Below are 27,335 nucleotides of genomic sequence, written 5' to 3'. Positions count from 1 at the left end.
AGCTGCGTTCACACTACAAGCAACAAAGCGACACGATAACATTCATTTCAACGGAGAGCGGGCGATTTCCGGCGACAGTGACCGTTGACGACTGGATGGGGCGTGCCCAGCGACGCGACAAAGTTGAGATCTGTCAGAGAAGGTCTAATAGGAAGAGAATTGGCACTCTGTGGTTACTTCCGGTTTCTGGACTGGCTGCAGTAACATGTCTCTGTCCATGCGGGGGCGCTCACAGGACGAGTGCAGAATGAATGGAGGTCTATGGAGCTATACCCTTCAAAATCCACTTTTCTCAGGATATAATTTTTTGTCTAGTAATTTGAATATTGTATTCGAAAGGAGATCCAAAGAAATCACACATTGCTGGGTGTTAGATTTTTTAGAGTCACTTATTTGCTTTAAAAAGTCTTTTAAAGTGTCAATGACGTCATACACATCGTACGACCAGAGATACTGCTTTACAGCAATCCTTCAGTCACTTTGGTGCTTTCGCGCTCTGCACTTTCTTTTCTCTCGAGGCATCAACAACACAGCTTACAGAGGTAAATACACGTGCTAGAAGAGTTTTTGTTTTGTTTGTTTCTGGTCCCACTTCGGATGCCACGATGCCATCAAGCGGTATCTCTGGTCGTAATCAGTCCTTCACTGACCAATCAGCGTTCATTAGCAGAATGCTAGCGTGTTATGGGCAACAACAACTCAACCTGTAAGAAATCGAAAGGACATAAGTACTCGTTCATTCAACTTTTGACCTATAACCCATGTTGAACTTGCAAAACCTACAATCAAATCTGAGATTTCTCAACGGCAATCGGGTGAAAGAGACAAATTTAGCCGTCTAGCGTCTAGCCCCATAGACTCCCATTCATTTAGCACTCATGGGCGATCGCCCCCAGTGGAACTCTGGTGGAACTACAACCACAATTCGGTACAATAGGACTTAATAGGAAGTGCCAAGGCTCTCCGTAGACGGGCTCTGGATCTGTTCAACTTTATGCAAATGAAGAGCGACTTTCGTGAGCGACAACCAATAGGAGTGAAGTCAGTGGCGCGCACGTGATCCGTCACTCTTCAGTGGAGAGTCCGACCGAGGCAAGATGAATGAGAAGTTTATTTTACCAGTCAGAAACTGTCCAATAATTTATGATATGTCTCCGTGTACATACAGTGGTACTCGCCGTGCTGACTTCTGACTTCCGTGCTGGTTTCGTGAACTCAGAAAGACCAGTATTTACCCATTTGCTGCAGTTAAATAGCCGCGATAGCAAAGAGCACTCACTGTTTCTCATTCATCTTTAATATTATGCATTTTATGTACTCCGATTCCATTTATATTTAGACTTTTCCTTCCTTGTTAGCTTGTAGCGGCAAGAAAACAGATTTGTTGTCTACAACATGGAGTAACATCCGTGAATGTCACTCACAAACATTACTAGGCAACCATTATTTGGAACGCCCACTAGCGATCTCAGTGCCAGCCACTGGCGACATGCAGCGACAAAGTCGCTTGTAGTGGGAACGCAGCTTAATGCATTTATAAATAAATATGAATAAATACACTGCTTTTATGTTCATGTAACACTGCATAGCAGTTAGTCAGGTACCAAACTGTGCTAAATGTTGGTTTCACACCATTTAAAATCTTTCTGTTAGATGGTGCAACCCTAGTGGATTTACAGTAAGCTTAAAGAGTGTGTTTTACCTCTTAAGCGCTGCAGTCATTTGGGGGGCCCTGCATTTACACCTGAGCCGCAGATGTGTAAGAAACACAGGACTGTGAATGTGTGTGTGTGCCAAAGAGGACAGAACAATTAAAAAATAAAACTACAAGCAAGCATGTGCATGTTTATTCTGGAAATTTTGCTCAAAGTTCAACGGTCCAACGGGAAATGAGAAAAATGGATGGTGAGCTCAAGAGTTGTAATCAGGAAAGGCGGAGAACCAGAAAAGCTGTGGATGAGCGAGCCAGTGAGTAAGTGAGAGGAGAACGCAGGACGGGAGTAAATGAAAAGCATATTTTGCAGGCAGAGGAGGCTGAGAAGATGAGGTGGATGTATGGCTGGATTAGGGGGCTCTACGAATGCAAAGGAAATTAAAAAGAGCCCAAAATAGAGCAAAATAAAACACACACACATTGTTTCTGGCTGGAAATTGTCGTCTAATCTAGTGGAGCAGGGGTTAAGGGGGTCATCTATACGAGATGTCTGTGATGTTGAGAGAACCTGGTGGGAAGGAGAACCTAAAGCTGTAGATTGCTAGATGACTGCTAATGTGATTGTTCATGTCCCTGTGATATTCTGGTCCTTTCCTTAGAAAACACTAGTAATCAGTCAAACATGTAATATGGACACTGTAACCGTGATAAGGTGAGAGCAGAGAAGGTCATATATATTAAATGGCAATATTTTTACCTGGTTATAGACTTGAACAGTTTAACATCTATACTTTGTAGAAGCCCAGAAGAAAAAGAAGTCTGTATGTATGTGGAGATACACATACTATGAGAGCTGAAGTGGTGAACTCACACACATGGCCCTTGATGGAAAGCAGCTCTGTGCATCAAAGGGTGAAGATGACCTTGTGTTTGAGTGTGTGTGTGTCAGACTCAGGAGCATGAAGAAGAGAAGGCAGTGGACCACATTTTGCTCAAGATAAGAATGAAAGATAGTGAAAAGAGAGAAAAAGACAGGAAGAGAGGAAGCTAGGGAAAGATAGAGAGCTGGAGAACAGGAAAAATACACACCAAGCATGTGAATGAGGCACGACCTCTAACATAGATATGAAACACCATTAAATGACCACAGAAATCAAGGATATATCAATTCTTATAAACAGGGACATGTTTCTACACTCATACCCATCTTTTTGGGAAATTCACACACTTTCCAAATGTGAGAAACAAGTAAGAGGGAAAAACCCTTAGCAACAAAGTCAAATTATCCCTCTGATGCAATTAATTATTACATATAACAAAAATCATAATGCTTCTTTTCTTTTTTTTTCTTCTTTTTTTCTTCTGACTTCAAAACAAATATATAATCAATCTAAAACTTTTTTGTATCTTAAGAGCATTACAATTTTGCCCATTGTAGGAATGCATCATTTATCTGTACCAAATTGATTATCAGCCATTTTATCGTATTGGCTGATATTATATATTTAATTGTGCTGCTCATTTCCCTTTTTTTTACATTTAGATGACCTTTTCTGTCATCTAATGACCACTTAAAATTAATATTTAAATCTCAAAATTAATATACATTTTCATAGTGTACATAATGTGATGCTTAAATTCACTTGTGGTATTTATTTTTTTATTGTACTATTTTTAATTTATTTAGACAACCTAAGTATAGAACTTTAATGTCAGCCCTAAAACAGTATTGGCCAGAACTTTAATATTGGCACATCCCTAGTCCATTACAACAGAAGATGGGTTGGATGTAAAAGCAGATCCTGAATAATTAAAAATTATATTTAAAGACATCAGAGGGTTAAAAAAGGCAGTCTGTATTAACAGTCAAACCCAGAGCCCAGAGAGTACAGGAATTGTCTAGGTTCCCCATCAATAGATCTCTACTGACCCAGTCTATATATGTAATGACTCAATATGAACAACAATATCATTAACAGTGAACAAGAGATGGCAGTTAACAACTAAACACTTATCAATCATTAACACAAATGACTAATAATTAACCACTGATACACAATTACAGACAGTCATCAAGAACTCAAACAAAGTTAAAGAATATAAGAAGAGAAGGATAAATGGAAAAGATGAAAGAACTGATGGAACTGAAGAAGAACCTGGGGGAAAGAAGAAAAAGAGAGGGGTATTGGCCCCTGCAGAGAAACAAAGAAGAGAGGGAGAGACAGAAGGAGATAGCAAAAAGACTTAAGAAAGGAGAGACAGTGTTAGTGTGGTGGAGTGAAGAGCAGAATATAGGGGCTGTTCCCCCTGGCTCAGGCCTTGATTAACACCAGACCTCCAAACAGGAAATGACCCGGCCAACGTCGAGCAACGGGAGGCCTTCCATCTGGAGCCCAGCGCTGCATAAGACTCGAACACACATCTGACCGACCAGAGCAAAATAGCATAAACCAACACTGATTTCACCGAAACCAAAGATGATAAAGAAAGGCCCCCATTTTCACTGCAAATTCCACTCATTATAGCAGAATATGAATGCTTGTCAGTCACAGATAATGAAATCAATTTGACAAGCTCAGAGACAAAAAAAAAGAAAAAAAAACTATATAAACAGTATTATGTGAAGAGGCATGTTTGTTCCTGCTATTATTCAGTGATTTTGTTAGGAAATTAGATATCAGTGAACTCAAAAAAATGCCAGAGTTTGGAGATTGAAAGCACAATCCTTTCTGTCATGACAACTCTGTTTAGTGTTTGGCCTGGTAATGGATAAGGCAATTATGATATGTTTGGATTTGGTGTAATAGATCTGCTATTATACATACATGCATTAACCATAGCAGATCTATACAGGTGGAGCTGGGGAAGGTGGAGGGTTTCTGAAAGCATGATGCAACTGCTACAGCAAATGCAGATTTAGTTTTTGAAGATTGAGCAGCGAGCTCATTGGCTACTGATACAGCAAGAACCAATCAGCTGTGCCCTATAGAGAATGATGTGATTGCAAGCAGATGGAGGTATGGACCTCTAAGCCTGTGCCATCTAGAGATTCGTGACAGAAATTTGTATTAATGTGCAGAGAGATGAGGGAGGATAGGAGGGAAAAAAAGTTGCATCTCTGCAGTGACCCAGACAGAGACAGATACGCACAAGCGTGCGTTAAGGGCAAGCAGGACAGACCCCAAGAGAGGAACAACAGAGAGAGAAAGAGAGAGAGAGAGAGAGAGAGAGAGAGAGAGAGAGAAATGGATTGTGAGTTAGTAATCTTAACCATTCCCAAAGGAGTGATATGACCAGAAAGAATGTGGACGTGTGTTTGGCTGTGTGTAAGACGGCTGGGACTGTCCCCTCGCTCGTGTGTGTGTTTTTCTGTGAGTACGAGTGACCCCTGTGGCTATGATTACTGTTTAAAGTCTCTTTGTGAGCTGAAGGGTTTCCTGTCACAAACAAGTGCTAACTACATTTATTAGACTTTTACTTCCTTCATGAACATACAGTATTCACGAACACACACACACACACACACACACACACACACACACACACACACACACACACACACACACACACACACACACACACACACACACACACACACACACACACACACACACACACACACACACACACACACACACACACACACACACACACACAGTTCAAATGTTACTGACATATCCTGCAGGCAGATTGTGATTGGATGATACGAGTGATGAAATCCTCCAATCAGTAAGTTTGTCTGGATGTGCTTCCTGTCCTGGAGCTGAGGAGTGTTTCATTTCCTTTAATTAAAGAAGAGATTTTTAATTTCCTTCTAATTAAAGCATGACTATTAATTTCCTCTGTAGAAACCAGGAGGTACAAACCACTTCCGTCTATATATTTATATGAAGGTAGAGGTTTGTGTGTGTGTGTGTGTAGGTAGAGGCATGGAAAGTAAATAAATAAAAGCAATGGTAACTGGAAATCCCTTGAAAGAGAGAGAGAGAGAGAGAGAGAGAGAGAGAGAGAGAGAGAGAGAGAGAGAGAGAGAAAGAGATAAAGGGTCATGGGGTGAGAGATCTCTTTGTCAAGTAGATCAACATCATTCTGCTTTTGCAAACCGGGCTACTATAATACAGAAATGATTCAGCAGACAACTATGGCAAAAACAAACAGTACTGCTTGGAAAAAATATAAAAAAAATATCATCATAAATTTAACTGGAATGTACAATTACTCAACATTAAAGGGCTAGTTCAGCCAAAAATTAATTTCTGTCATTAATTACTCACCCTCATGTCTCATAGACTGCAATATAATCACCACATTCAAGGCCCAGAAAGGTAGTAAAGACATCGTTAAAATAGCCCATGTGACTACACTAGTTCAACCTTAATGTTATGAAGCAACAAGAATACTTTTAGCAAAAAACTCTCCAAAACAATGACTTTATTCAACAATTTCTTGTCTTCCGTGTCAGTCTTTGACGCTGTTCACGTGAGCACCACGACACATGCGTGTGATGCTAACGCAGGATCCCGCCAACACTGAGCCGGCGTTCTGATGTAGAACCCGGAGGCGCTGCACTGTGTTTACAATGTGAACAGCGTCAGAGACTGACATGGAAGAGAATAAATTGTTGAATAAAGTAGTTATTTTTGTTCATTTTTGGCACACAAAAAGTATTCTCGTCACTTCACATTAAGATTGAATCACTGTATGTAGACTATTTTAACAATATTTTCACTCCCTTTCTGGTCCTTGAAAGTGGTAATGGCGTTGCAGTCTAATATCTTAATTTGTATTTCGAAGATGAACGAAGGTATTATGGGTTTGGAATGACATTAGGGTGAGTAATTAAACTAACCCTTTAAATGTTGTAAAAATCAATTACGCAATCTAGTAGTTGCCATGCATGCTGGGTAATTCTGATACACAATCCTCTCCCAAATGTTGGATTTCAAAGTATAACAAGTCATTACAATAAATATGCTAAATGTAAAAAAAAAGGAGAATAGTGAAATTTTGCAACGCACACACACACCAGTCATTTTGACCAAAAAGTGCCGAATTGGAGCATATGAGATATCTGATAGCTCACCAAACAAACACACACATCCACTTACACATACTGTATGAGGCCACACACAGATTTAGAAAAACACACAGGGCATCCACAGACAAACACAGGCAGGTACTCAGAGGAAGACACCCCCATATCTCCAGAGAGACCTCCCAGCATGCTTCTCTGCTTCCTATGACTCTCACAGAGATGGTTGAAAGTTATAGAAAAAAAATAAAAATTAATCTCAACAAATATTTCTTTTTCTATCATGTACTATGTGAACGTGTTCATAAAGATGCAATTGTACTAGCGTGTGTATTTGGTTTTAACGTGTGTATTTGTGGATGATAAAATGCCCTTGGCCATGAGGATGAAGTGGGATTTGATTTTTTTTTTGTGCTGTATATATGTGCAGTTAAATCACTGTGTTTTGGCAGTAAACATGATGGCGGAAAAGGCGGGAAAGAGAGATTTTGTGCATGTGTTTATGTGCTGGGACACATCTAGGCCAATGTACGACACTTCTATATGTACATATGTGTTTACTCCTGCAGACTTTGACTACTTTAAAATGTGTCTGTGTGTAATTATGAATTATGCATGTGTGTTTTTATAAGTGTTTTAATAATTCTGCTGACAGATACAGTACTTTGTTTAAAAATATCAGCATCAATGATATTCCTTGAAATGCCCACTGTAACACAAGCGCAAAACTTGATATCATAGAAACTGAGATAGAAATTCAGCGATAAATAGTAATAAATATTTTCATGTTATGATCATTAACAGATAAAATGGCTGATATTAAAATTCTGTATTATTTTCTCTAAAAAAAAAAAGAAAAAAAAAAGTGTTTAAAATGCTACACTTATTTTCTTATAAATTATATTTTTTTCCCAAAAGATTTAACAGTGTTATTAAATGAACGTTTTTAAGAGACCCCCAGTAAGAGACCCCTTTAATAATCCAAATAATTCTCAATGGACAAATACACGGATATTAAATAAAATATCCTGTATCACTTGAAAATAACTACATGGGTTATAAATGCCTATTTATGCCGACTTTAAACCTTGACGTGGCCAGCAGAAATGAATAACATTCAATATCATAAAATAAAAATCCATAAAAAAAAACAGATGGCTTTTCTGTTTCTATTACTCTTCACCGTTCAAAGCCCCGAGCCATTTAAATATCAGGTCTGTGATTCATGTGCTATCCATCAGCTCCTAATTCAGACAATACCGCTCTATAAACAGTCTTCAAAGTTTTATTTATTGATGGGGCTCGTCCAATTCTATAAACAGACACAGTAGCACACCATCACACTGTTTTCAAAAAGTCAACACCTCCGCCAATAACATTCTCTGTTTCACACAAAGCCCTTTGAGGTCATCCAATTACATTTGCTGATTCAGTCCAGCAGGAAGCCTTTTTATCCAATAATATTTCTTGTTTCACAGCGATAGCTCAGGTACCACATGTAGAGTTGGCTGTGGATAACTAAAGAACTCATTTCCTATGATGTAAGACTGAAAAGGAAACATTTCCCTAGATAGACTAAAAGTAAAACCAGAGACAAACACAGTTTACTAACAACAAAGCCAAATTTAGTGTCCGACACATTCTCATTCAGATTCTACAGAAGTGAGGATACTCCTCTGTCTCGTTTTCTATCCATCCTCTAGTGAATTCGTTCCTCTCTCAGTTCTTGATCTGTCTGTTTGGAGAGATTTTACTGCCTCACCTCTGACTCTCTACCCGCTGCTCTGTAAAGCCACAAGCCTTCAGTGATGACAGCGCTGAACTCCAATAACATCATAATAACACGCTGCAGCAAACACCGCCCTCTCGCCCCCTGCACTGATGTAGATCAAACTCACAGGGCAAAGTAGAGACCACCATCTCAACAAGTATATGTTATTATACAGATGGAGAGGTAGATAATCATTTTAGTGAATCAGGCTCTTTGGTTCTAAAAAATGATTAAACGAGTCCCTGCACAGACATTGTTTTGTAGCAATAATAACAACATTAAAATATTAGCAAACATAATAAATTTTCAAGATAAAACAATGTTAATATAATAATAGGTATATTGAATTATTAAATTGTACATATATTATATTAGTATAACATTTAATAATTTTTTCTTAGGTTGCAGTTTTTCCACATCGATAGAAAGAATGATAGATAGAATGATAGATAAAAAGAACAACAGATAGAATAAAAAAGAACAAAAGATAGAACGATAGAAAGAGCAATGGATTGATAAAACATAGAAAGAATGAACAATAGATAGAATGATAGACAGAACGATAGAAATAGCGAACGGTAAAGAATGATAGAAAGAAAGAACAATAGATAGGATAGAATCAAAGAATGATAGATAGAAGAACTGAGCAATACGATAGAAAGAACAACAGATAGACAGAAAAATAGAAAGAATGAACAATAGATAGAATGATAGACAGAACGATAGAAATAGCGAACGATAAAGAATGATAGAAAGAACAACAGATAGAACAATAGAAAGAAAGAACAATAGAAGGAAATAATAATAGAATGATAGATAGAAAGAACGATTCGATAGAAAGATCGATTCAATAGAAGGAACAATAGATAGAATGATAGACAGAACGATAGAAATAGCGAACGGTAAAGAATGATAGAAAGAAAGAACAATAGATAGGATAGAATCAAAGAATGATAGATAGAAGAACTGAATAATAAGATGGAAAGAAAAACAGATAGACAGAATAATAGAAAGAATGAACAATAGATAGAATGATAGACAGAACAATAGAAATAGCGAACGATAAAGAATGATAGATAGAAAGAACAACAGATAGAACAATAGAAAGAAAGAAGAACAGAAGGAAATAATAGAATGATAGATAGAAAGAATGTTTCGATAGAAAGAACGATTCAATAGCAAGAACGATTCGATAGAAGGAACAATAGATAGATAGAATGAGACAGAACGATAGAAATAGCGAACGATAAAGAATGATAGATAGAAAGAACAACAGATAGAACAATAGAAAGAAAGAAGAACAGAAGGAAATAATAGAATGATAGATAGAAAGAATGATTCGATAGAAAGAACGATTCAATAGCAAGAACGATTCGATAGAAGGAACAATAGATAGAATGAGACAGAACGATAGAAATAGCGAACGATAAAGAATGATAGATAGAAAGAACAACAGATAGAACAATAGAAAGAAAGAAGAACAGAAGGAAATAATAGAATGATAGATAGAAAGAATGATTCGATAGAAAGAACGATTCAATAGCAAGAACGATTCGATAGAAGGAACAATAGATAGATAGAATGATAGACAGAACGATAGAAATAGCTAATGATACGGAATGATCGATAGAAAGAACAGTGGATAGAATGAAAGAACGACAGATAGAATGATATAAAGAGCGACAAATAACAATAGATAGATAGAAAGAACAATAGATAGATAGATAGATAGAATAGAGAGAAATAATGATAGACAGAAACGATAGATGGAAATAACAATAGAGAGAGAGGGATGGACGGATAGACAGACAGTCAAACCCACTATCTGATGTTGGTAAACAGGACGACACACATAATGAAAGACAGCAGTCAGAGTTACAGCAGCACTTCCCTCTGTAATTCTGTAGAGTCCGGTGATGCTCTGTAATTCACCTCCCATGAGTGTGTTTTTAACTTCTCTCGCCCTCTGCATGTGTGTGTTTGCTCTGACAGGCTTTTCTGCTGTGTATTTGTCTTGGGGTGGACGTCCTGTTATTGAAGCTCTCTATGCAATCTCTGTGAGTTTGAAAGCAAATGGGTGAGTTTCATTATGACAGTGTTTCTCTTCCTCGGCTGATTTTCGGCTGATTTAAAATGATTATTCAGGCAGAGCGGTTCCCATGCTGACCAGAGGCTGAGTGCATGTTAGTGTGTGCGTAAGCGGCTGGTTCCCATGGCGACCATGTTTCAAGTCGAGCCTGATTTCCATTCAGACCAATTTAATTGAGCCGAATGTCACAATCAATATATATTTCACTGGTACAAGAACACCAGCTGCACGTTCTTTCATTGTTAAATAATTTGATTGTTACACTGATGACGAAAACACATGGCAAAAGTTTCATTACACGTGCGTCCAGACACACGTAAACGTTCATACGCTCAGAAACTCCTTTAAAACCTACAAATAAGCTGTCAATGAGCAGTCATACATTTTCCTGGACACACCTGGTGTGCATTGGCACTATAATTGGCAGGCCAGTGTTTATATGAAAGAGTCATACGCTTTAAAAGACAGAGAGAGGGAGAAAGAGGCCCCTCAGCCGAGCAGGAAGTTAGCAAGAGCCAAAGCATTCTTCATCAATGCAAGTGCAAGAGAGAGAAAAAAAGACAAGAACGAATGAAGGACGGGAAAAAAGTAAATATTCATTTTAATGCATAATATAAAATACCATATTATTAAAATGACAGAACAATGAAAACGATAGAAGGATAGAAAGAACGAGATAGAATGATAGAAAGAACGAGATAGAAGGATAGAAAGAACGAGATAGAATGATAGAAAGAACAATAGAAAGAACAAAAGATAGAACAATAAAAAGAACGATTAATAGAGAATGATAGACGGAGCAACAGAATGTTAAAAAGAACGATAGAGAATGATAGAAAGAACGAATGATAGAAAGAACTTTAGATAGAACGATAGAAAGAAAAAACGATAGATATAATGATAGAAAGAACAAACGATAGATATAATGATAGAAATAACGATTGATAGAAAGAATGACAGATAGAACGATAGATGGAATGATAGAAAGAATGATTGATAGAAAACTTTAGAAAGAACGATAGAAAGAACAAACGATAGATATAATGATAAAGAATGATTGATAAAAAGAGCGATAGATAGAATGATAGAAAGAACGATTGATAGAAAGAACTTTAAATAGAATGATAGAAAGAAAAAACGATAGATATAATGATAGAAATAACGATTGATAGAAAGAATGACAGATAGAACGATAGATCGAATGATAGAAAGAATGATTGATAGAAAGAACTTTAGAAAGAACGATAGAAAGAACAAACGATAGATATAATGATATAAAGAACGATTGATAAAAAGAGCGATGGATAGAACGATAGGAAATAAGATTGATAGCAGGAGCATTAGACAATGATCGAAAGAACAAATGATAAATTTAATGATATAAAGAACGATTGATAAAAAGAGCGATAGATAGAATGATAGAAAGAACTTTAAATAGAATGATAGAAAGAAAAAACGATAAATATAATGATAGAAATAACGATTGATAGAAAGAATAACAGATAGAACGATAGATCGAATGATAGAAAGAATGATTGATAGAAAGAACTTTAGAAAGAACGATAGAAAGAACAAACGATAGATATAATGATATAAAGAACGATTGATAAAAAGAGCGATGGATAGAACGATAGGAAATAAGATTGATAGCAGGAGCATTAGACAATGATCGAAAGAACAAATGATAAATTTAATGATATAAAGAACGATTGATAAAAAGAGCGATAGATAGAATGATAGAAAGAACGATTGATAGAAAGAACTTTAAATAGAATGATAGAAAGAAAAAACGATAAATATAATGATAGAAATAACGATTGATAGAAAGAATAACAGATAGAACGATAGATCGAATGATAGAAAGAATGATTGATAGAAAGAACTTTAGAAAGAACGATAGAAAGAACAAACGATAGATATAATGATATAAAGTACGATGGATAAAAAGAGCGATGATAGAACGATAGGAAAAAAGATTGATAGCAGGAGCATTAGACAATGATCGAAAGAACAAATGATAAATTTAATGATATAAAGAACGATTGATAAAAAGAGCGATAGATAGAATGATAGAAAGAACGATTGATAGAAAGAACTTTAAATAGAATGATAGAAAGAAAAAACGATAAATATAATGATAGAAATAACGATTGATAGAAAGAATAACAGATAGAACGATAGATCGAATGATAGAAAGAATGATTGATAGAAAGAACTTTAGAAAGAACGATAGAAAGAACAAACGATAGATATAATGATATAAAGTACGATTGATAAAAAGAGCGATGATAGAACGATAGGAAAAAAGATTGATAGCAGGAGCATTAGACAATGATCGAAAGAACAAATGATAAATTTAATGATCTAAAGAACGATTGATAAAAAGAGCGATAGATAGAATGATAGAAAGAACGATTGATAGAAAGAATGACAGATAGAACGATAGATCGAATGATAGAAAGAATGATTGATAGAAAGAACTTTAGAAAGAACGATAAAAAGAACAAACGATAAATTTAATGATATAAAGAACGATTGATAGAAAGAACGATAGATAGAATGATAGAAAGAACGATTCATAGAAAGAACTTTAGGTAGAATGATAGAAAGAACAAACGATAGATATAATGATAGAAATAACGATTGATAGAAAGAATGACAGATAGAACGATAGATAGAATGATAGAAAGAACGATTGATATAAAGAACTTTAGAAAGAACGATAGAAAGAAAAAACGATAGATATAATGATAGAAAGAACAAACGATAGAATAATAGAAATAACGATTGATAGAATGACAGATATAATGATAGAAAGAACGATTGATAGAATGAATGATTGATAGAAAGAACTACAGAAAGAACAATAGAAAGAACAAATGATAGATATAATGATAAAAAGAACGATTGATAAAAAAGAGCGATGGATAGAACGATAGGAAAAAAGATTGATAGCAAGAGCATCAGACAATGATCGAAAGAACAAACGATAGATTTAATGATATAAAGAACGATTGATAGAAAGAACGATAAATAGAATGATAGAAAGAATGATAGAAAGAACAACTGATAGAAATAAGGATAAATAGAACGATAGAAAGAATGTTAGAAAGAACGAACGATTTTTATAGAGCGATAGAACAATTTTATTATTAAAATTGCAAATTGTCTAAATGAATAAAACACTACTAATTATTAATGCTGTGAATGTAGGCATCAACTTTTATTTTATATTCATAATGTAACTGATATTTGGAGATTTGCTAAAGATTACACACATACATGTATTTACACATATAAACGAAATGTAATGGATTGTGTCTATAATGGATAGCAACTTTCAGCTCAAAAACTGTGCTCACGTTTACTAAAGTTACAGCATATTTTCCAACAATCGCAATGCTGCAACATGCCAGCGTGTTCCTTTCAGAACCCCGCAGGTACGGAAACATTCGTGAAACTTCAAAACCACACCGACACACACACACACACGGTAAAGATGGAGGACCACAAGCCAGTCTGACCGCTGTGGCAAAAGCATCTATTACATGCGCTGATGGCGACTCTCTCAGGGTGTGTCCACCAGCCTAATAGGCACTTTGAATTTCACTTTAGAACATCAAATCATTGCTGAAGTATAACAAGCTCATACACACACACACCAAAACAGAGCTCTCAAGGTTGGAAAAGTTGAACTTGTAGTCATGTTTCAAAATAAGCATGGCATGCAGTCTTTTTAAGAAACCTCCATGTAACCTTGAATACACAACATTATGTAGGCGGCAAGCAAAAATGACTAAGAAACTAAAGCCTGGAGACTGAATTGGTTTGAAGTGCGGGCCGGTGAGTGTACAGAGTTCATTCCTGCAGTCACAAATCAGGCTTGAATCAGGTTTACAGGCTCTCTTATGGGCCACAGATTCAGATGGCTTGCATCAGCTGTCACCAAACCGAGAGAGAGAGAGAGAGAGCATGAAAAAGGGAGAACGTCTGAGGAAAAAGTAAATCAAAGATTTGAATCTTTTCCTTTCAAAGTGGATTCCACCATAAAAAAAAGAGCAGTGTGTTAGCATGTGTGTGTGTGACTGATGGAATGTGAGGTTGTGAGTGAGTATTCCTGGGGACAAAAGACAGAAAACAGAGGTGTTTCTCTCCATTCATCTTAACTTGCTCACTTTTACCATCTCCATCCATTTTGTATCATCTTGACTCCTCTGTGACCCAGCTCTTACTTGATCCTTTCCTTTAAGTAATACATCTTGTAACATACAGTACTGTGTTTCAAAACCTAGTAAGGGAGCAAGAAGAATGCTGAAGAAAAGAAAAGGTAAGGATGGCTTAGAAGTCATGCCTACTGTACGTAGACAATTAAGGCCCTGGTATACTTTGTTCAGTTTAGGCAGCTTACTAGGTTTTGGGCCAGATTTACTAAACAGGGCAAATTAGTGTGAGAACACAATCCCATAAAAGCGCTGATGGGAGTGGAAAGTTCTGCGGGCGATTTAATGACAATGCGCACATTAAAGAACACAGACATAGCCGGATCATTTACGTGATTACCATTTTTTCTCGCTCTTTGGTGTGATAGTAAAACATTTTTAAGATTAAGCTTTTTTGAAGTTTCTTATGCTCACCAAGACTGCATTTATTTGATCGAAAATACAGTAAAAACAGCACTATTGTGAATTCTTTTTTACAATTTCAGATAACATTTCTATTTGAATATATTTTAAAAATGTAATTTATTCCTGTGATGGTAAAGCTGTATTTTCAGCATCATTACTCCAGTCTTCAGTGTCACATGATCCTTCAGAAATCACTCCAATATGCTGATTTGGTAGTCAATAAATGTTTCTTATTATCAACATTAAAATTTAAACAGCTTTCGAAAGAGCAGCATTTATTTAAAAAAAAAAAAAAAAAAATCTTTGTAGCAATGTAAAATAATTTACTGTCACATTTGCACTGATCAATTTAATGCATCCTTGATGAACACAAGTATTAATTTCTTTCTAAAAAGAAATAATAATAACAATAATAAATATATATATATATATATAAATATAGCTGCGAGCAGCGATTACGGGCCCAAGCCGGTGGCACCGCAACCCCGGTGCCTTTAGTTACCTAAAGGCACCGGGGTGGCGGTACCGCCGGCTTGGGCCCTCCATCGCTGCTCGCAGCTATATTTATATATATATATATATATATATATACATACATACATACATACATACACACACATACATATATATGTGTATATATATATATATATATATATATATATATATATATATATATATATATATATATATATTATTGTTCAAAAGTTTGGGGTCAGTGAGATTTTTAATGTTTTTAGGAGAAGTCTCTTCTGCTCACCAAGGCTGCATTTATTGATTAAAAATACAAACAAAAACAGTAATATTGTGAAATATTATTCCAATTTAAAACAGCTGTTTTCAATTTTTAAATATTTTACATAGTAATTCATTTCTGTGATCAAAGTTGAGTTTTCAGCATCATTACTCCAGTCTTCAGTGTCACATGATCCTTCAGAAATCATACTAATATGATGATTGATGCTCAATAAATATTCATTATTATTTTCAATGTTGAAAACAGTTGTGTACAGATTTTTTTTTTCAAAATGCTTTGATGAATGTAAAGTTCAAAAGAACAGCATATATTTCAAATATATATATTTTTAACATTATAAATGTCTTTACTGTAACTGTTGATCAGTTTAACTCATCCTTCATAAATAAAAGTACTGATTTATTTTATTTATTTCCCCCAAAAATAAAATTTTAATTATTACTAACCCAAAACTTTTGAGCGGTAGTGTTTAACGTTACAAAAGCTTTAGATTTCAGATAAATGCTGTTCTTTTGAACTTTCTATTCATCAAAGACTGTACACAACTGTTTTCGACATTTAAAATAATAATGAATGTTTCTTGAGTATCAATCATCATATTAGAATAATTTCTGAAGGATCATGTGACAGTGACGACTGGAGTAATGATGCTGAAAACTCAGCTTTGATCACAGGAATAAATAACAGCTGCTTTCTATTTTAATATATTTTAAACTGTTTTAAATTGGAATAATATTTTACAATATTACTGTTTTTGTTTGTATTTTTAATCAAATAAATGCAGCCTTGGTGAGCAGAAGAAACTTCTCTGTTATGTGCGCGCCACAGACTGCACGCACGTCCGCTTAGAGTTCCGCCTTTTGCCTTCCGTCAATATTACGTTATTAGAAAAATATTTTTTTAGAGAATCGATTTTTTGACATTTGTGAATCGATTCAGAATCGTCCACGTCCGCATCGCGATGCATCTAAGAATAAATTTTTTCTCCCACCCCTAGATTTCATACAACAGGTTAATAAACAGTTACAATTAAGTCACTTACATTTTAGATGCAATGTTGACTGTTTTTGTTCTGTTTCAGCAGCGAAAATAGTTAAACAAAGATCACGGCAGAACCATCACGCATCACGTGTTTTCTCATAACTGAACGATTCAGCATTTTTAACGAATCGGTTGACTCAAAGATTGAATGATCAATCCATAAACATCTGTCTTAATCATGATCGACTCATTCGAACGAATCGTTTGAACGAATGAAGCAATGACTCGCTTATTAAGATGGATGCCTGGCGACACCTAATGGCGGTTTAGTGTTGTTTAAAAGCATCATTCTTTCCCACATGTGTGTGATTTGTGTGTGCAACATTATCATTATTTTTCTTTCACTATTATATTAGCGATTTAAAAGCACCCACTCGTGTCACACGTCGATTAACCGGTGGGAAAATATCCTCAGACACATACCTAATAAATGTATATTTAAATACAATATTGGCCTACCTGGTAAAAAGTTTTATATACTATTTTGATGTCCTTTTGGACACAAGAGGGCAGTATAGCCCTATGTTTGCTTTTTTGTTGAACCACATAGCACTAAATAGCCTGTTTTAACTTTTTCATTCTTCTTGAATTGCAAAAACAGAATAAAATGGGTTTAGTTGTGATATTTGTATTCTTTTATATAGAAATAAATGGTATATAATTACATTTTTAGAAGATTTTTAGTGTTTCCTTTTTGGACATTACTTTAATCCCTCGCCATAGCAAAACCGTTTGAGATATTTATTATCCATTCACAATTTAGCATATTTAATGTAGTTTCATCATGTTGAAAAAGTTTGGTACAAATGAAATAAATAGTTTAAGAGGAGTGGCTAAAAATTCAGAGGCTGATTTTGCAAAAAAATTCACATTCAGACCAAAATATCTGACTTCCTGATGGCCAGAGCTATTGAATGTAAATTAGAAAGTTGTCCGGCTTGATGAAAACAATATACAAACTGTTTTTTCTTTACTGTAGTTAAAACTAACCCCCCCACTTTTGTCAAAAGCATGTTGAAAGTGACACACTTCCTGCTGCCAGTTGGTGGCGCTATAACTTTGACTCACAATAGCTACATCCATCTGATCGGCCTCTTACCACGAACACACTGCTGAAGTTTCATCAAGATCAGTTAATGTATGCAGAAGTTATTCCACTTCCGTGTTTCTCTTTTCTCGCCATAAATTCGATTCCTCGCCACAGCCAAACCGTTCGAGATATCAAAAATCCGTCTGCAATTTAGCATCCTCAAAGTCTTGACTACATGCACACCGAGTTTGAAGGGGACACGGTGAATTTTCTAGGAGGAGTATTTCACATTCCACAGCAAGGGTTTTCCAAACAACCCATAATAGCCGACTTCCTGTTGGGCTGGCGTAAAACTTGACCGGGGTAAAGTTGTTCGGCCCGATGAGATCTATATGTGTACCGAGTTTCATATTAATTCATGCGAGCGTGTTTGATATATGGATCAAGTTTTAGAACCCCATTCAAGGGGGCGCTGTTGAGCCCCCCAGCCACGCCCGGGTACCAGCTTCAGCCCGGCCCTGATGGCCGTGGGTTCTGACCTGTGTGCAAAGTTTCAAGAGTTTTTGAGCACGTTAAGGACCCCAAAAGCCCCTGAAACCTTGATTAACAATATAAAAGCAATAGTCAAATCCCCCCTCCCCTCACACACACAGAGACACAGAGAGAGGGAGAGAAAATTCTTCAGAAAATCCACATTCAAACCAAAATATCTCTCTTCCTGTTGGTCGGAGATGGTTCATGTAAATTAGAAAGTTGTCCGTCTTGATGAGAACAATACACATACCAAGTTTTGTTGCTGTTGATAAAACTAACCCCCCCACTTTTGACTAAAGGTGGCGCTACTGAGCCATTTCACCACGCCCGTTTCTGAAACTTTGCACATGTCTACGGGCTAATAAATGTGATGTGTCTGTTGAGTTTCATGCAATTTCAAGTATGTTAAGAGTCTCAAAAGCATCAAAAAATAATATTAAAGTTTGATGCGTTGCCACGGCAACAGTATCTAAGATATCAATAATCCTTTCACAGGTTTACATCTGCCGTGTGTCTACATTGTACACATAAAGTTTGAAGCAAATCGGGTAAAAATAAGACACTGATTTCAAAGCATTTTGAAAGTGATGTACTTCCTGCTGCCTGTTGGTGGTGCTATAACTTTGACTCACAATAGTCACATCCATGTGATCGGCCTCTTACAACGAACACACTGCTGAAGTTTCATCAAGATCAGTTAATGTATGCAGAAGTTATAACACACTTCCTGTTTCATTTTTTCGCCATAAATTTGTTTCCTCGCCACGGCCAAACCGTTCGAGATATCAAAAATCCGTCCGCAATTTAGCATCCTCAATGTCTTGACTTCATGCACACCGAGTTTGGAGGCGAATCGATGAATTCCCTAGGAGGAGTACATTAAATTCCACAGCATGCGTTTCCAAACAACGCTAAATAGCCAACTTCCTGTTTGGCTGGCGTAAAACTTAGAGCACGAAAGTTGTTCGGCCCTATGAGGTCTATATGTGTACCGAGTTTCATATTATTACATGCAAGCGTGTCTGATTTATGGACAAGTGTTCGGATCCCGTTCCAGGGGGCGCTGTCGAGGCCCCCTGCCACGCCCGGGTACCAGCTTCAGCCCGGCCCTGATGGCCGCGGGTTCTGACCTGTGTGCAAAATTTCAAGAGTTTTCGAGCATGTTAAGGGCCCCAAAAGTGCCCGAAAGGTTGACAAAATAATAATAATAATAATAATAATAATAAATATAGCTGCGAGCAGCGATTACGGGCCCAAGCCGGTGGCACCGCAACCCCGGAGCCTTTAGTTACCTATGGACGGCTTTGGCCCTCCATCGCTGCTCGCAGCTATATTATATATATATATATATATATATATATATATATATATATATATATATATATATATATATATATATATATATATACATACATACATACACACACATACATATATATATATATATATATATATATTATTGTTCAAAAGTTTGGGGTCAGTAAGATTTTTAATGTTTTTAGGAGAAGTCTCTTCTGCTCACCAAGGCTGCATTTATTGATTAAAAATACAAACAAAAACAGTAATATTGTGAAATATTATTCCAATTTAAAACAGCTGTTTTCAATTTTTAAATATTTTACATAGTAATTCATTTCTGTGATCAAAGTTGAGTTTTCAGCATCATTACTCCAGTCTTCAGTGTCACATGATCCTTCAGAAATCATACTAATATGATGATTGATGCTCAATAAATATTCATTATTATTTTCAATGTTGAAAACAGTTGTGTACAGATTTTTTTTTTTCAAAATGCTTTGATGAATGTAAAGTTCAAAAGAACAGCATATATTTCAAATATATATATTTTTAACATTATAAATGTCTTTACTGTAACTGTTGATCAGTTTAACTCATCCTTCATAAATAAAAGTACTGATTTATTTTATTTATTTCCCCCAAAAATAAAATTTTAATTATTACTAACCCAAAACTTTTGAGCGGTAGTGTTTAACGTTACAAAAGCTTTAGATTTCAGATAAATGCTGTTCTTTTGAACTTTCTATTCATCAAAGACTGTACACAACTGTTTTCGACATTTAAAATAATAATGAATGTTTCTTGAGTATCAATCATCATATTAGAATAATTTCTGAAGGATCATGTGACAGTGACGACTGGAGTAATGATGCTGAAAACTCAGCTTTGATCACAGGAATAAATAACAGTTTAAAATATATTAAAATAGAAAGCAGCTGTTTTAAATTGTAATAATATTTTACAATATTACTGTTTTTGTTTGTATTTTTAATCAAATAAATGCAGCCTTGGTGAGCAGAAGAAACTTCTCTGTTATGTGCGCGCCACATACTGCACGCATGTCCGCTTAGAGTTCCGCCTTTTGCCTTCCGTCAATATTACGTTATTAGAAAAATATTTTTTAAGAGAATCGATTTTTTGACATTTGTGAATCGATTCAGAATCGTCCACGTCCGCATCGCGATGCATCTAAGAATAAATTTTTTCTCCCACCCCTAGATTTCATACAACAGGTACAATTAAGTCACTTACATTTTAGATGCAATGTTGACTGTTTTTGTTCTGTTTCAGCAGCGAAAATAGTTAAACAAAGATCACGGCAGAACCATCACGCATCACATGTTTTCTCATAACTGAACGATTCAGCATTTTTAACGAATCGGTTGACTCAAAGATTGAATGATCAATCCATAAACATCTGTCTTAATCATGATCGACTCATTCGAACGAATCGTTTGAACGAATGAATCAATGACTCGCTTATTAAGATGGATGCCTGGCGACACCTAATGGCGGTTTAGTGTTGTTTAAAAGCATCATTCTTTCCCACATGTGTGTGATTTGTGTGTGCAACATTATCATTATTTTTCTTACACTATTATATTAGCGATTTAAAAGCACCCACTCGTGTCACACGTCGATTAACCGGTGGGAAAATATCCTCAGACACATACATAATACATGTATATTTAAATACAATATTGGCCTACCTGGTAAAAAGTTTTATATACTATTTTGATGTCCTTTTGGACACAAGAGGGCAGTATAGCCCTATGTTTGCTTTTTTGTTGAACCAAATAGCACTAAATAGCCTGTTTTAACTTTTTCATTCTTCTTGAATTGCAAAAACAGAATAAAATGGGTTTAGTTGTGATATTTGTATACATTTATATAGAAATAAATGGTATATAATTACATTTTTAGAAGACTTTTAGTGTTTTCTTTTTGGACATTATTTAATCCCTCGCCATAGCAAAACCGTTTGAGATATTTATTATCCATTCACAATTTAGCATATTTAATGTAGTTTCATCATGTTGAAAAAGTTTGGTACGAATAAAATAAATAGTTTAAGAGGAGTGGCTAAAAATTCAGAGGCTGATTTTGCAAAAAAATCCACATTCAGACCAAAATATCTGACTTCCTGATGGCCAGAGCTATTGAATGTAAATTAGAAAGTTGTCCGGCTTGATGAGAACAATATACAAACAATTTTTTCTTTACTGTAGTTAAAACTAACCCCCCCACTTTTGTCAAAAGCATGTTGAAAGTGACACACTTCCTGCTGCCAGTTGGTGGCGCTATAACTTTGACTCACAATAGCTACATCCATCTGATCGGCCTCTTACCACGAACACACTGCTGAAGTTTCATCAAGATCAGTTAATGTATGCAGAAGTTATTCCACTTCCGTGTTTCTCTTTTCTCGCCATAAATTCGATTCCTCGCCACAGCCAAACCGTTCGAGATATCAAAAATCCTTCCGCAATTTAGCATCCTCAATGTCTTGACTACATCCACACCGAGTTTGAAGGGGGCACGGTGAATTTTCTAGGAGGAGTATTTCACATTCCACAGCAAGCGTTTTCCAAACAACCCATAATAGCCGACTTCCTGTTGGGCTGGCGTAAAACTTGACCGGGGTAAAGTTGTTCGGCCCGATGAGATCTATATGTGTACCGAGTTTCATATTAATTCATGCGAGCGTGTTTGATATATGGATCAAGTTTTAGAACCTAGTTCAAGGGGGCGCTGTTGAGCCCCCCAGCCACGCCCGGGTCCCAGCTTCAGCCCGGCCCTGATGGCCGTGGGTTCTGACCTGTGTGCAAAGTTTCAAGAGTTTTTGAGCACGTTAAGGACCCCAAAAGCCCCTGAAACCTTGATTAACAATATAAAAGCAATAGTCAAATCCCCCCCTCCCCTCACACACACACAGACAGAGAGAGGGAGAGAAAATTCTTCAGAAAATCCACATTCAAACCAAAATATCTCTCTTCCTGTTGGTCAGAGATGGTTCATGTAAATTAGAAAGTTGTCCGTCTTGATGAGAACAATACACATACCAAGTTTTGTTGCTGTTGATAAAACTAACACCCCCACTTATGACTAAAGGTGGCGCTACTGAGCCCCTCACCACGCCCGTTTCTGAAACTTTGCACATGTCTACTGGATAATAAATGTGATTTGTCTGTCGAGTTTCATGCAATTTCAAGTATGTTAAGAGTCTCAAAAGCATAAAAAAAGAATATTAAAGTTTGATGCGTTGCCACGGCAACAGTATCTAAGATATCAATAATCCTTTCACAGGTTTACATCTGCCGTGTGTCTACATTGTACACATAAAGTTTGAAGCAAATCTGGTAAAAATAAGACAGTGATTTCAAAGCATTTTAATAGTGATGTACTTCCTGCTGCCTGTTGGTGGCGCTATAAATTTGACTCACAATAGTCACATCTGTGCGATCGGCCTCTTACAACAAACACACTGCTGAAGTTTCATCAAGATCAGTTAATGTATGCAGAAGTTATAACACACTTCCTGTTTCATTTTTTCGCCATAAATTCGTTTCCTCGCCACAGCCAAACCGTTCGAGATATCAAAAATCCGTCCGCAATTTAGCATCCTCAATGTCTTGACTTCATGCACACCGAGTTTGGAGGCGAATCGATGAATTCCCTAGGAGGAGTACATTAAATTCCACAGCATGCGTTTCCAAACAACCCTAAATAGCCGACTTCCTGTTGGGCTGGCGTAAAACTTAGAGCACGAAAGTTGTTCGGCCCGATGAGATCTATATGTGTACCGAGTTTCATATTATTACATGCAAGCGTGTCTGATTTATGGACAAGTGTTCGGATCCCGTTCCAGGGGGCGCTGTCGAGCCCCCCTGCCACGCCCGGGTACCAGCTTCAGTCCGGCCCTGATGGCCGCGGGTTCTGACCTGTGTGCAAAATTTCAAGAGTTTTCGAGCATGTTAAGGGCCCCAAAAGTGGCCGAAAGGTTGACAAAATAATAATAATAATAATAATAATAATAATAATAATAATAATTAAAGCTGCAAGCAGCGATGAAAGGGCCCTCGCACCCGTGCCATCAACACTCGGTGGCTTTAGGAAGACAGAGCATGGTTGGGAAATGTACATTTAAGGAGGTATATATAGTAAGAGTATGTCAAAGTCAGTTACAAAATGTTTTGTATAATGGTGATAATAGCATGCTTCATGACTCAGCTAAGTGTTGCTAGCATGTTTAGTGTGTTTCTAGCATGCTTAGTACACAATAATTATGTGGTTAGTACTGCATTACTGTGTTAACCATGTCAGTTTCTGTTGCCAGTAGGTGGCGTTATGACTATAACTGAATATGAGCTTGGATGTGTGTTCAGGACAGAACTCTTATCAAACGTGTGAAGTTTGGTGCAAATTGGACATTGCCTTCTTGAGTAACAACAAAGTCATGTTTCATTGAATTAGCATGCTTTAGCACTTAGCTAAGCATTGTTAGCATGTTTTAACATGTTTCTAGCATGTTTAGAACTCAATGGCATTTTTAACATGTTGCTAGAACGGCATCAACGTGTTAAACATGTCACTTCCTGTTGCCAGTTGGTGGCGCTATTACTATAATTGAACATTCTCATGTAGATGTGTTCAGGCCATGACTCTTATCAAAAGTGTGAAGTTTGGGGCAGATTGGACATTCCATGCCTGAGTTACAGCAAATTCCTATTTAATTGCAATAATAGCATGCTTTAGCACTTGGCTAAGAGTTTGCTAGCATGTTTTAGCATGTTTCTAGTATGTTGTTAGCATGTTTAACACTTGCTGGCACTCTTTTATATGTTATTAGGAGTCCATAACAGTGTTAAACATGTCACTTCCTGTTGCCAGCAGGTGGCGCTATGACTGTAACTGAATATAAGCATGGTCATGTGTTCAGGACAGAACGCTTATCAAAAGTGTGAAGTTTGGGGCAGATTGGACATTCCATGCCTGAGTTACAGCAAATTCATATTTAATTGCAGTAATATCATTCTTTAGCACTTAGCTAAGTGTTTGCTAGTATGTTTTAGCATGTCTATAGTATGTTGGTAGGATGTTTAGCACCTACTGGCATTTTTTTATATGTTATTAGGAGTCAAGAACAGTGTTAAACGTCACTTCCTGTTGCCAGCAGGTGGCGCTATTACTATAACTGAATATTCTCATGTAGATATGTTCAGGACAGAACGCTTATCAAAAGTGTGAAGTTTGGGGCAGATTGGACATTCCATGCCTGAGTTACAGCAAATTCCTATTTAATTGCAATAATAGCATGCTTTAGCACTTAGCTAAGAGTTTGCTAGCATGTTTTAGCATGCTTCTAGTATGTTGTTAGCATGTTTAGCACTTGCTGGCACTTTTTTATATGTTATTAGGAGTCCATAACAGTGTTAAACATGTCACTTCCTGTTGCCAGCAGGTGGCGCTATGACTATAACTGAATATGAGCATGGTCATGTGTTCAGGACAGAACGTTTATTAAAAGTGTGAAGTTTGGCGCAGATTGGACATTGCCTTCTTGAGTAACAACAACATCCTGTTTCATTGAATTAGCATGCTTTAGCACTTAGCTAAGTATTGCTAGTATGTTTTAACATGTTTCTAGCATGTTTAGAAGTCAATGGCATTTTTAACATGTTGCTAGAATGGCATCAACGTGTTAAACATGACACTTCCTGTTACCAGTAGGTGGCGCTATTACTATAACTGAATATTCTCATGTAGATATGTTCAGGACAGAACGCTTATCAAAAGTGTGAAGTTTGGGGCAGATTGGACATTCCATGCCTGAGTTACAGCAAATTCCTATTTAATTGCAATAATAGCATGCTTTAGCACTTAGCTAAGAGTTTGCTAGCATGTTTTAGCATGCTTCTAGTATGTTGTTAGCATGTTTAGCACTTGCTGGCACTTTTTTATATGTTATTAGGAGTCCATAACAGTGTTAAACATGTCACTTCCTGTTGCCAGCAGGTGGCGCTATGACTATAACTGAATATGAGCATGGTCATGTGTTCAGGACAGAACGTTTATTAAAAGTGTGAAGTTTGGCGCAGATTGGACATTGCCTTCTTGAGTAACAACAACATCCTGTTTCATTGAATTAGCATGCTTTAGCACTTAGCTAAGTATTGCTAGTATGTTTTAACATGTTTCTAGCATGTTTAGAAGTCAATGGCATTTTTAACATGTTGCTAGAATGGCATCAACGTGTTAAACATGACACTTCCTGTTACCAGTAGGTGGCGCTATTACTATAACTGAATATTCTCATGTAGATATGTTCAGGACAGAACGCTTATCAAAAGTGTGAAGTTTGGGGCAGATTGGACATTCCATGCCTGAGTTACAGCAAATTCCTATTTAATTGCAATAATAGCATGCTTTAGCACTTAGCTAAGAGTTTGCTAGCATGTTTTAGCATGCTTCTAGTATGTTGTTAGCATGTTTAGCACTTGCTGGCACTTTTTTATATGTTATTAGGAGTCCATAACAGTGTTAAACATGTCACTTTCTGTTGCCAGCAGGTGGCGCTATGACTATAACTGAATATGAGCATGGTCATGTGTTCAGGACAGAACTCTTATCAAACGTATGAAGTTTGGGGCAGATTGGACATTCCATGCCTGAGTTACAGCAACTTCCTGTTTCATGGCGAAACATCAAAATTTGTCAGGCCGCGGAGGACCCGCCCTTCGACGAAAACTCAAGATCTTCGCAATTTAACGTCGCAAAGGCCTTAAGATTACACTCACCAAATTTGAAGATGATCAGATTAAAACTGTAGGAGGAGTTCGTTAAAGTATGAGGCCTGAAAATGTCAAAAACTGCACAAAAATCTGGGAGGAAGTTCAAAATGGCTGACTTCCTGTTGGGTTTAGGGCTATGCTCCAAGAGACTTTTTTGTAGGTATTAGGTCATTACATGTATGTACCGAATTTCGTGCACGTACGTGGAACGTTGCGGGAGGCGCACTCCGTTGAACTTTTATAGGTGGCGCTATCGAGCCGTTTTGCCCCGTCCAATTCTGAAACCTATATCAGATGTAAATTTTCGCCAGTTCTGACGCGTGTGCAAAGTTTCGTGAGTTTTCGCGCATGTTTAGGCCCTCAAAAATGCAATTCAATGCGGAGAATAATAATAATAATAATAATAATAATAAACAGAGCAATTCCAAGAGGGTCCTCACACCATCGGTGCTCGGGCCCTAATAATCCTACCGAAAACAATAGGGCCTTCGCCCTTTCAGGGCTTGGGCCCTAATAATAATAATAATCCTACCGAAAACAATAGGGCCTTCGCCCTTTCAGGGCTTGGGCCCTAATAAAAACACGGTAGTGTATATAGGCAGTTGACAAAATGTTCTGGACTAAAAAAAATTAACCATTCCAGCAATAAACACATTTTTAAAATTAATTTTAATGGTCTTGAGGTGTGGCAAATTTTTTTTTTTTCTAAAACAAA

The 27,335-nt window shown here is 36.7% G+C and overlaps 1 protein-coding gene across 1 annotated transcript in view; it reads right to left on the bottom strand.

The window, feature by feature from the left end:
* The window catches only part of scfd2 (sec1 family domain containing 2), a 139,656-nt gene that overhangs the window by 49,717 nt on the left and 62,604 nt on the right, over positions 1-27,335 (bottom strand). The window lies entirely within an intron of this gene.

Source organism: Scardinius erythrophthalmus, assembly GCF_964197995.2.
Source record: "Scardinius erythrophthalmus genome assembly, chromosome: 11".
NCBI classification, from domain to species: Eukaryota; Metazoa; Chordata; class Actinopteri; order Cypriniformes; family Leuciscidae; genus Scardinius; species Scardinius erythrophthalmus.
This window is presented reverse-complemented; position numbering and strand designations above follow the sequence as displayed.